Genomic DNA, 12673 nt, shown 5'->3' with positions numbered 1-12673 from the left:
TGACAAAAATGTGATAAAAAAATGACAAAAATTTGACAAAAATTTGACACAAAAATTACAAAAAATTTGACCAAAAAAGTGACAAAAAATGACAAAAATGTGATAAAAAATTTGACAAAAAAATTACAAATATTTGACCAAAAAATGACAAAAAAATTACAAAAATGTGATAAAAAATGACAAAAAATGACAAAAATGTGCTAACAAAATGACAAAAATTTGATAAAAATTTGACACAAAAATTACAAAAAAATTGACCAAAAAAGTGACAAAAAAAGACACAAAAAAAAGACAAAAAAAGACAAAAAAAGACAAAAAAAGACAAAAAATGACAAAAAAATTACAAAAATGTGATAAAAAATGACAAAAATGTGACAAAAAAATGACAAAAATGTGACAAAAAAATGACAAAAATGTGACAAAAAAATTGATAAAAATTTGACAAAAAAATACAAAAAATGTGACCAAAAAATTGACAAAAAAATGACAAAAAATGACAAAAAAATGACAAAAATGTGATAAAAAATGACAAAAAATGACAAAAATGTGACAAAAATTTGACAAAAAAATTACAAAAATTTGACCAAAAAATGACAAAAAAATGACAAAAATGTGATAAAAAAATGACAAAAATTTGACAAAAATTTGACACAAAAATTACAAAAAATTTGACCAAAAAAGTGACAAAAAATGACACAAAAAAGACACAAAAAAAGGACAAAAAAAGACAAAAAATTAACAAAAATGTGACAAAAAAATGACAAAAATGTGACAAAAAAATTGATAAAAATTTGACAAAAAAATACAAAAAAAATGACAAAAAATGACAAAAAATTAACAAAAATGTGACAAAAAAAATGACAAAAATGTGACAAAAAAATGACAAAAATGTGACAAAAAAATTGATAAAAATTTGACAAAAAAATACAAAAAATGTGACCAAAAAATGACAAAAAAATGACAAAACAATGACAAAGAATTGACAAAAAATGACAAAAAAATGACAAAAAAAATGACAAAAATGTGACAAAAAATGACAAAAAAATGACAAAAATCTGACAAAAATGAGATGGAAAAAAAAATGATGGAAAAAAAGTCTGATGACGTGAGGAAAAAGCTCCTCTCGGTTCAGGCGGGAGTTAAGAGGTTAAACACTCACAGTTAGGCAGAGACAAAGTTGAACTAATGAATAAGATGATGCTTTTATTTTGGTGAGCTCGATCGAAACCGGATTCATCTTCACTCATGGTTATTGTGATAAATATATATGTTTTTGTGTCTCCTAACCCAGGCTGCTCCTCCTGTCAGTCACCTTTGGAAAAACCTCCTGGAAAAGTCCTTGAAAATCCCCTTACAAGTCCCTCAAATCCCTCTGACATGAAGCTCCCGATCTGCGGCGGGAAATAACGACCAGCGGGGCCGAGCGCCTGACAGGTGCGTCTCCACAGACCAACGCCTCTGCCGGCGCCGGCTTTAAGGCGATTTTCTGCCGACCCTTCAAGGACGAGCTGCAACGGTTTCATCAGTCGCTGCATTTTAATTATTTCCCAGCCGCGTTTGTTAAGAGCGGCGGCGGCGGCGGCGAACAATGACGAAAATGAAAGGAAAGGGAGAGGAGACAGATGTGAGTGAGGAGGGGGAGGAGGAGAGGAGCTTATGTTCCGGAGTCAAGATCTGAGGTTAGTTCAGCTCCTCCTGGTTTAGTCCTGGTCTAGATCAAGCTCAGTCGTTCCAAAAGTCTAATCAAGTTTACATAGGAGTTTTCACACAGACCAGTAAAAATGCTGATTATAATAATATACAATTCAATAAAATAACAATTCAGTCCCGATCACAAAGAGAATCATAGGCCTCATACAGTCACAATCACTCAGACTAACACCACGCCCCCTCAGACTAACACCACGCCCCCTCAGACTAACACCACGCCCCCTCAGACTAACACCACGCCCCCTCAGACTAACACACACCCCCTCAGACTAACACCACGGCCCCTCAGACTAACACCACGGCCCCTCAGACTAACACCACGCCCCCTCAGAGTAACACCACGGCCCCTCAGACTAACACCACGGCCCCTCAGACTAACACCACGGCCCCTCAGACTAACACCACGGCCCCTCAGACTAACACCACGGCCCCTCAGACTAACACCACGGCCCCTCAGACTAACACCACGGCCCCTCAGACTAACACCACGCCCCCTCAGACTAACACCACGCCCCCTCAGACTAACACCACGGCCCCTCAGACTAACACCACGGCCCCTCAGACTAACACCACGGCCCCTCAGACTAACACCACGCCCCCTCAGACTAACACCACGCCCCCTCAGACTAACACCACGGCCCCTCAGACTAACACCACGCCCCCTCAGACTAATACCACGGCCCCTCAGACTAACACCACGCCCCCTCAGACTAATACCACGGCCCCTCAGACTAACACCACGCCCCCTCAGACTAATACCACGGCCCCTCAGACTAACACCACGGCCCCTCAGACTAACACCACGGCCCGGTTCAAACTGGATCTCAAATGTGAAAAGAGACAGATCTTGAGTCAATTTCACCCAAAACTCCCACAAACAAACTCAAGAATCAGCCCAACAACAAAGCCGGCCACACACGTGGAGGCTTTTGCTCTAAAGTCAAAACTCATCCATCCAGTTTCTTCCGCTTTATCCGGGGCCGGGTCGTGGGGGCAGCAGTCTCAGCAGAGATGCCCAAACTTCCTGATCCACACACACCTCCTCCAGCTGTTCTGAGCCCGAGGCCACACCTCCTCCGGCTGCTCTGCCCCCGAGGCCACACCTCCTCCAGCTGTTCTGACCCCGAGGCCACACCTCCTCCAGCTGTTCTGACCCCGAGGCCACACCTCCTCCAGATGTTCTGACCCCGAGGCCACACCTCCTCCAGCTGTTCTGACCCCGAGGCCACACCTCCTCCAGATGTTCTGACCCCGAGGCCACACCAGGCCAGCTCGGAGACATAGTCCCACCACCGTGTCCTGGGTCTTCCACCAGGCCTTGTCCCACTAGGACATGCCTGCCTTGCCACGTGAAGGAGCAGCGACTCTACTCCAAGCTCCTCCTTGGTAACTGAGCTCCTCAGCTCCTGTGAAGGAAACTCATTTCGGCCGCTTGTATTCGCGATCTTGTCTTTCTGGTCATTACCCAGATCTCATGACCGTCGGTGAGGGCGGGAACGTAGATCGACTCCGCTCCCTCTTCACCACGACCGTCCGATACAGCGACCGCACCGATCCGTCTGTCGATCTCACGCTCCATCCTTTCCTCACTCGTGAACACGATCCCGAGATACTGAACTTCCCCTGAGGCAAGGACTCAAAGTCAAAGCTAACTGACAGTTGCAGACTCTTTTTATTAGTCATGGCGTAAATATCAGCCCCATTGTAATTTTAGATGATTTAAAAACATTTTAGGAAGTGCCTTTTATCGATCGCGTCCTAGATAATGTGACTGCCGCTACTACAATGTTGTATTCAAAAGAGCCAGTCTTTTGAACGGCTCTTTGAAATAAACAGATCCCAAAGACTCGGCTCCCAGAAAAGAGCCGTAAATCCTAATCACTAAAGACCAGTTCAAAAATGGTGAAAAAATAATCGCTTTTTGCATCGTTGGATCTTCAGATTCCAAGTAGAACTTTATTATGAAACTCACATGTGACCGTGATAAAGACACAAAGATGAAAGAAAGAAAAACATGACAAAAACTGTAAACCTCCTGCTTTGGTCCTTGGTGAGCTTCCTGATCCAGTCCTGATCCAGTCCAGGTCCACTCCAGGTCCGGTCCTGGTCCTCGCTCCCTCTCGCATGTTCTCACAGAGGTTCGTTTTTTACATATTATGTTAATATCGCTCCGTAATGAAGTTTAATAAAGGTCATGTTTAATTAAACTCCGCGCTGTGACATTTGGACCTTCCCTCTCGCCGTAGTTCTGTCTGTTTGAGATTAAAACGCTGTTGGACCATTGAGATAATAACTCCATCACCGCGTTACTAATGGGCTCATATTAAAACCATTCTTCATCTTTGATAAGGAGCGACTCCATGTTCCTCCTCTCTGTGACTGACTGAACTACAAGGAGAGATTCTGCTACAGACTGAACTACAAGGAGAGATTCTGCTACAGACTGAACTACAAGGAGAGATTCTGCTACAGACTGAACTACAAGGAGAGATTCTGCTACTGACTGAACTAAGGAGAGATTCTGCTACAGACTGAACTAAGGAGAGATTCTGCTACAGACTGAACTACAAGGAGAGATTCTAGTAAATTTTCTCTAATTATTCAAAAACTACTTCAACAAATGCATGAATATATGAATATAATTTTCTACTAAATAAAGATACAAAGACATGGGGAGGAGCAAAGTGGTTCAACAGCCCATAAATACATAAAAAAACGGAGAATGCTAACAGGAAGCTTCATGTTAGCATCGTGCTAATGATAACGGTTAGCTTATTGCTAGTTACAACTGCCGTTTTTTCACTTCTACTGAACAATCTGCTGTGAGAAAATATCCATATGGGCCTGATTTACACTTGGCTGTATTTGTATGTGATAAATAAGTTGTAAAATGGCTAAAAAGAGTGAAAAATGTTGTTTCTCTAAAGATTCTATTTTCCCCCTCGGCGAGGCCACGCCCCCTTCTACAGACGGCATCTCTATGACGAGAGGCCGTCTGTATCTATGAAGGTATAAGCTACATGCAAATGCTACGCTAACACCAGCTAAAGCTGCGCTAACAGCAGCTAAATGCTAATATCAGCAAAATCCCCTTTTAGAACAGTTGTATTGAATCCCTATGACCTGCGTGTCTATAGTGAGGACTGTCCACTCTCTTGTCTCGAGTCTGTTCACGTCACATCAGACACGGGTCAGCGCTTTGGCCACAGCAGAGGTCGGTCCCAAAACCTGTACCTGGTCAGACCGGTTTGGCCCTGGCGGGTGAAAGAGGCGTTCGGCCGACGCGCCTGCATGTGGAAGTCACATGAACACGGCCTCCAATCTTTTCAAACTCTAAAATTGTCCCTGTGCAGACCCTCTATTATTAGAGCGAACAGTTAATATGAAATTCATACCAAAACAAAGCCGTGACTCAGCAATATAAGGAAGAAACCTTTGAAGCCCTGATTAGATCCTTTAGTACCTTGCTCTGCGTCCCTTTCACCCGGACAGTCTGTAGTTTTGGATGTCGTTTCCCGGAGCCTTCGCAGTGTCCGCCTGTCCTGCTTTAGTCCCCGCTTTAGTCCTGGTTTAGTCCTGGTTTAGTCCTGGTTTAGTCCTGGTTTAGTCATGCTTTAGTCCCGCTTTAGTCCCGCTTTAGTCCTGGTTTAGTCCTGGTTTAGTCCTGGTTTAGTCATGCTTTAGTCCCGCTTTAGTCCCGGTTTAGTCCTGGTTTAGTCCTGGTTTAGTCCTGGTTTAGTCCTGGTTTAGTCCTGGTTTAGTCCTGGTTTAGTCCTGGTTTAGTCATGCTTTAGTCCCGGTTTAGTCCTGGTTTAGTCCTGGTTTAGTCCTGGTTTAGTCCTGGTTTAGTCCTGGTTTAGTCGCGCTTTAGTCCCGGTTTAGTCCTGGTTTAGTCCTGGTTTAGTCCTGGTTTAGTCCCGGTTTAGTCCCGGTTCTGCTGCTCATGACGAGTATCGGCTCATTTATCCGAGTCTATTTGTTTATCTGAGTGTAGTTTCTGTCCCACACGGTCCACTCCATTTATAAACAAGAGACAGAACAGGAAGTGAAGTCGACCAATCAGAGAAGCGTGTTTCTTCTTCACTGTTTTTTCCTGTAGGAGTTTTTGCTACAGCGCCCCCACAGGCTGCAGAGGAGCTGTGCATTTACATTGATCCGATGTGCTTCAGTTCTTCTTTTCTGTATATTCCTTTGCTCGAAAGTTCACATTTTGTCCAGTTTGCTTCTGAACATAATGAAAAAAGCACTAAATTTGACTCCTGTAGCTGCATCAGCATTCCACGCAGAGACGGGGCCTTAATGGGCTGTCGCCGGGTTCTCAAGCCGAGGTGCACGTCCCACTAATGGCCTCTTTAAAAGGCTGTGGGTCTGGGTGAATTAAGAGGCCGTTTTCTTCCTGTGTCAGAGCTTCGTTTGGGCTTCAGTCGCGTTTATCCGTGCGTTTAAGTCCTGCCCTTTCAAGGCCGTGGGAACCCAGGGTGCTGAGGGCGCTGCAGCACCCCCCCCTGGTGGATAGTTTGTGCAATATTAACCCCTTAACTCCCGCCTGAACCGAGCACATTTTGTCCAGCTTTACCCCCAGTCCAAAAGCTTCTGGAAGACGAAAACAATGATGAAAATGTGAAAAAAGTGAGAAAACATTGACGAAAAAGTGACGAAAAAGTGACAAAAAATGAACAAAAAATGACAAAAAATGACAAATATGGACAAAAATTTGTTGAAAAATTGAGAAAAAATGGACGAAAAAGTGATAAGAATTTGACAAAAAAATGTGAATAATTATACGAAAAAGTGACAAAAAATGTACAAAAAATGACAAAAAATGACAAAAAATTGGCAAAAAAGTGAGAAAAATTTGATGAAAAATTGAGAAAAAAATGGACGAAAAAGTGACAAAAAATTAACAAAAAATGACAAAAAGGGACAAAAATTTGACAAAAAAGTGAGAAAAATTTGATGAAAAATTGAGGACAAAATGGACGAAAAAGTGATAAGAATTTGACAAAAAAATGCGAATAATTTGACGAAAAAGTGACAAAAAATGTACAAAAAAGTGACAAAAAATTGACAAAAAATTGAGAAAAAATGGACGAAAAAGTGAGAAGAATTTGACAAAAAATTAACGAAAAAGTGACAAAAAATGTACAAAACATGACAAAAATGGGCAAAAAATTGACAAAAAAGTGAGAAAAATTTGATGAAAAATTGAGGACAAAATGGACGAAAAAGTGATAAGAATTTGACAAAAAAATGACAAAAAATTTACAAAAAATTTACAAAAATGACAAAAATTGACAAAAAATTGACAAAAAAGTGAGAAAAATTTGATGAAAAATTGAGAAAAAATGGACGAAAAAGTGATAAGAATTTGACAAAAAAATGCGAATAATTTGACGAAAACGTGACAAAAAATTGACAAAAATTGACAAAAAATTGACAAAAAAGTGAGAACAATTTTACAAAAAATTGACAAAAAATGGACGAAAAAGTGACAAAAAAGTCACGAAAATTTGACAAAAATGAGACGACTGCCCAACAAAAAAGTGAAGAAAAAAAAATCTTTTGTGAGGAAAAAAATCAATTTAGTTTTGTAGGTCTTTCAAATGAGGAGTTACACTGGCCTACAGGATGTGGGTAACATAATGAAAAAAGCACTAAATGTGACTCCCATGCCAAACACATGACTATAGCGCGGGCTCACATTGTAAAGCTGCGTCGTTAGACCAAACTTACACGAAACTGGGAGCGCGAGCCGCCGCATTCCAGCCAATCGATAACTCCGCCGCGTGTCCTTTCGCAATAATAACAAAGCCCATAAAAATCATAACCTAATTTAATGTCCACTCGCCGGCTTTACATCCAATTATTTCTGAAGATGTTCCCGCGACGTCTCGCTCCGTCCCCGGGGCCGGGCTCGCCTCTGTTTTCGTTATTATTCTTTAATTGTCGTCTTCCACTTGCGCCTCCTGGTCATCATTACCTCCGTCCCGCTGCCGCTTTCTCCCTGTTTTTCCCGGGAATGCTGAAGCAGCTCTTTAAGCGTGTCAGGATATTCCCGCTCGACTCCTGGGAGACTTTTCTTTCTTTTCCAGAGGAGACGTGTGGAAGCGGAGTCTTTGAAATGGGCTAATCAGTGTTTTACTCCGGGTTTGTTCGTGGATGATGATTTAGCTTCAGCTGCGACGGGTTTCTGGGGTTTGTAAAACGTGCTTCAGTCCCTCCAGGATTTCAGGGACCATTTGTGGTGATTGTTGCTGAAATTCCAGGATTTCAAGGGACATTTTTTTCAAAAGTTGCGATGAAAAGGTGTGATGATGTGTCCATGAAACTCAGAACCAAACCTAAAGAAGAACGTGTGTTTATTTCACACATCGAGATTGAGCTTCGGTTCAACAGCAGTGACTTCACCAGAGCCGGTGCTGGCACTTCTGGGGCCCTCGGCAAAAATCCGCACGGGGCCCTACAGGAACCTACGCATCCCATGGCTACTCGACGAAGAGCGAACCCACACATGGTCAAAAACAGGTCCTTTGTGCATTTTTGTCACATTTTTGTCATTTTTTTGTCCATTTTTTAGAAATTTTTTGTCATTTTTTGTAACATTTTTTTGTCACATTTTGTAATTTTTTTGTCACATTTTTTTTATTTTTTTGTCACATTTTGTCATTTTCTATTAATTTTTTTGTCACATTTTTGTCACATTTTTTTGTTATTTTTGTCACATTTTTTGTCACATTTTTTGTCACATGTTTGTCACATTTTTGTCACATTTTTGTCATTTTTTTGTCATTTTTTTGTCATTTTTTTGTCATTTTTTGTCACATTTTAGTCCTTTTTTTGTCATTTTTTTGTCACATTTTTGTCATTTTTTTGTCACATTTTTGTCATTTTTTTGTCACATTTTTTTTATTTTTTTGTCACATTTTGTCATTTTTTTGTCACATTTTTTTAATTTTTTTGTCACATTTTGTCATTTTTTATTAATTTTTTTGTCACATTTTTGTCACATTTTTTTGTTATTTTTGTCACATTTTTTGTCACATTTTTTGTCACATGTTTGTCACATTTTTGTAATTTTTTTGTAATTTTTTTGTCATTTTTTTGTCATTTTTTTGTCACATTTTAGTCCTTTTTTTGTCATTTTTTTGTCACATTTTTGTCATTTTTTTGTCATTTTTTGGTCACATTTTTGTTACATTTTTGTCACATTTTTGTCACATTTTTGTCATTTTTTTGTCACATTTTTTTTATTTTTTTGTCACATTTTGTCATTTTTTTTTTATTTTTTTGTCACATTTTTGTCACATTTTTTTGTTATTTTTGTCACATTTTTTGTCACATTTTTTGTCACATTTTTTGTCATATTTTTGTCACATGTTTGTCACATTTTAGTCATTTTTTTGTCACATTTTAGTCATTTTTTTGTCGTCTTCCACTTGCGCCACGCGCCTCCTGGTCATCATTACCTCCGTCCCGCTGCCGCTTTCTCCCTGTTTTTCCCGGGAATGCTGAAGCAGCTCTTTAAGCGTGTCAGGATATTCCCACTCGACTCCTGGGAGACTTTTGTTTCTTTTCCAGAGGAGATGTGTGGATGCGGGGCCTTTGAAATGGGCTAATCAGTGTTTTACTCCGGGTTTGTTCGTGGATGCGGCTGATTTTGCTTCAGCTGCGACGGGTTTCTGGGGTTTGTAAAACGTGCTTCAGTCCCTCCAGGATTTAGCGGAACATTTGTGGTGATTGTTGCTAAAATTCCAGGATTTCACGGGACATTTTTTCAAAAGTTGCGATGAAAAGTTGTGATGATGTGTCCATGAAACTCAGAACCGAACCTAAAGAAGAACGTGTGTTTATTTCACACATCGAGATTGAGCTTCGGTTCAACAGCAGTGGCTTCACCAGAGCTGGAGCTGGTCCTTCTGGGGCCCTCGGCAGAAACCCACACGGGGGCCTACAGGACCTACGCATCCCATGGCTATTCGACGAAGAGCGAACCCACACATGGTCAAAAACAGGTCCTTTGTGCATTTTTGTCACATTTTTTCATCAATTTTTTATCAAATTTTTGTCATTTTTTGTAATTTTTTTGTCACATTTTTGTCCCATTTTTGTAATTTTTTTGTCAAATTTTTGTTATTTTTTTTTATTTTTTTGTCACATTTTTGTAATTTTTTTGTCAAATTTTTGTCATATTTTTGTCACATTTTTGTAATTTTTTTGTAATTTTTTTGTCACATTTTTTGTAATTTTTTTGTCACATTTTTTTTAATTTTTTTGTCACATTTCTGTCACATTTTTGTCACATTTTTATCAAATTTTTGTCACATTTTTGTCACATTTTTGTCACATTCTTGTCACATTTTGTCACATTTTTGGTAATTTTTTTGTCACATTTTTGTCACATTTTTGGTAATTTTTTTGTCACATTTTTGTCACATTTTTGTAATTTTTTTGTCAAATTTTTGTTATTTTTTTTTTATTTTTTTGTCACATTTTTGTAATTTTTTTGTCAAATTTTTGTCATATTTTTGTCACATTTTTGTAATTTTTTTTGTAATTTTTTTGTCACATTTTTTGTAATTTTTTTGTCACATTTTTTTAAATTTTTTTGTCACATTTCTGTCACATTTTTGTCACATTTTTATCAAATTTTTGTCACATTTTTGTCACATTTTTGTCACATTCTTGTCACATTTTGTCACATTTTTGGTAATTTTTTTGTCACATTTTTGTCACATTTTTGGTAATTTTTTTGTCACATTTTTGTCACATTTTTGGTAATTTTTTTGTCACATTTTTGTCACATGAAAAGTTGTGATGATGTGTCCATGAAACTCAGAACCAAACCTAAAGAAGAACGTGTGTTTATTTCACACATCGAGATTGAGCTTCGGTTCAACAGCAGTGACTTCACCAGAGCCGGTGCTGGTCCTTCTGGGGCCCTCGGCAAAAATCCGCACGGGGGCCTACAGGACCTACGCATCCCATGGCTTCCCAATCGACCAAACAGAGAGGCGTGTTTCTTCTTCACTGTTTTTCCTGTAGAGGGTTTTGATGCAGCGCCCCCACAGGCTGCAGAGGAGCTGTGCATTTAAAACTAACTGTGCCAGTGTGAAAGCTGAAACAGAGGCTGTTTCTCAATTGCAAGGATCCGTCCTCCGTTTGGCCACTTCGTTGACATCCTCGGTGGCGGCTCCTCCAAAACGGAGCGGAGTGTCCTCTCTCCGCCGCCTTTGAGCTCAGATGGAACGGCCTCCGGAGCGGCTGCGTCAGGTCACGTGTCAATCTATGCTCATTAAAACAACTGTTTTATAAATAACAGAGGCCAGGAAACTGTGTATGTGGAACACAACTTTTTTAAAGTGAGTTCAAACTAATAAAGTTTTGCGAGAAAAGAAAAAAGAAACTATGCTGCAGTGCATCATGGGTAATTTCAGCTCTCCGAGGCAGCGGAGGATCCACTGCTGTATCCTTCGTAAATGAGCCAAACGGAGGAGTCGAGCTGCGAGGGGGCGAGTGGTCCAGGTGAAATGGAACCACTTGGTGGCGCCGTGATGACGCGAATGACGTCAGAAGTGGTCGAGACGCCGAGGAATTGGGAAACAGCCAATGTGGTCATTTTGGTCCCAGTCGATCCGAGGCTCAGGTGTGAATGTGGCCTTAATGTTTTAATTGAATGCCCCTTTAACCTCTTAACTCCCGCCTGAACCGAGAGGATCTTTTTCCTCACGTCATCACATTTTTTTTCCATAATTTTTTTGTTGGGTATTCAACTCATTTTTGTAACTTTTTTGTCATTTTTTGTCACATTTTTGTAATTTTTTCGTTAATTTTTTATCAAATTTTTGTCAATTTTTTGTACATTTTTTATCAATTTTTTGTCAATTTTTGTCACATTTTTGTCATTTTTTTGTCTTTTTTTTGTCACATTTTTGTCATTTTTTTGTAAATTTCCTGTGACATTTTTGCCACTTTTTCATAAATTTTTTGTTGCTTTTTTGTCACATTTCCATCATTGTTTTCGTCTCAGTTCTGTCGCTATTTTCTCACTTTTTTTCCAGAAGCTTTTGGATTGGGGTAAAGCCAAACTGGAGAAAACATGCTCAGTTCAGGTGAGAGTTAAGGGGTTAAATGAGCCGTCTCCTTTTACAGGATTCCCAAACTTCTTATTTTTCCTCCTCATTTGATGAAGGAAAAGTTTGTTCTGATTCTGGATCGACTTCAGCTTCATTATAATCCAAACCAGATGAATCCAGTCAGGACTGTATCGCTCTTTCGTTATCTTGCGATCCCCGGGAAGTGATTTGAGGACAGTGGCGTCCATCTTGTTAGCAGTCGGGTCACACCGCAGTCATTAGCCGTTAGCCATTAGCGCGGACACGGCTAATGGCTAATCTGAGCGATGGGACTGTGCCTTTACTTCTTCATGGACAGAGAGGGAGCGGACGGGGCTAATGTAGCTGCATCAGCATTCCACGCAGAGACGGGGCCTTAATGGGCTGTCGCCGGGTTCTCAAGCCGAGGTGCACGTCCCACTAATGGCCTCTTTAAAAGGCTGTGGGTCTGGGTGAATTAAGAGGCCGTTTTCTTCCTGTGTCAGAGCTTCCTCTTCAGTCATGTTTATCCGTGCGTTTAAGTCCTGCCCTTTGACCTTTGTCTGTATTATAAGGATTCATTTGTCATTTTTTGTCACATTTTTGTCATTTATTTGTCACATTTTTGTCATTTTTTTGTCACATTTTTGTCATTTTTTTGTCAATTTTTGTCATTTTTTGTCACATTTTTATCATTTTTTTTCATTTTTTGTCACATTTTTTGTCACATTTTTTGTCACATTTTTGTCATTTTTTTGTCATTTTTTTGTCACATTTTTGTCACATTTTTGTCACATTTTTGTCATTTTTTTTGTCATTTTTTGTCACATTTTTTGTCACAATTTTGTCATTTTTTCGTCTTTTTTTGGTCA

The 12673-nt window shown here is 39.7% G+C and overlaps 1 long non-coding RNA gene across 1 annotated transcript; it reads right to left on the bottom strand.

Moving 5' to 3' along the window:
• Positions 1–2682: 2682 nt before the first annotated feature.
• LOC306982425 lies at positions 2683–3002 on the bottom strand. Its single transcript, XR_013794202.1, has 3 exons — positions 2942–3002; positions 2878–2909; positions 2683–2749 (listed from the first exon to the last, which is right to left on the bottom strand). It is a non-coding gene; the product is annotated as an uncharacterized lncRNA (long non-coding RNA).
• Between the last annotated feature and the right edge of the window lie 9671 nt (positions 3003–12673).

This window comes from Gobius niger (assembly GCF_951799975.1).
Source record: "Gobius niger genome assembly, chromosome: 24".
NCBI classification, from domain to species: domain Eukaryota; kingdom Metazoa; phylum Chordata; class Actinopteri; order Gobiiformes; family Gobiidae; genus Gobius; species Gobius niger.
This window is presented reverse-complemented; position numbering and strand designations above follow the sequence as displayed.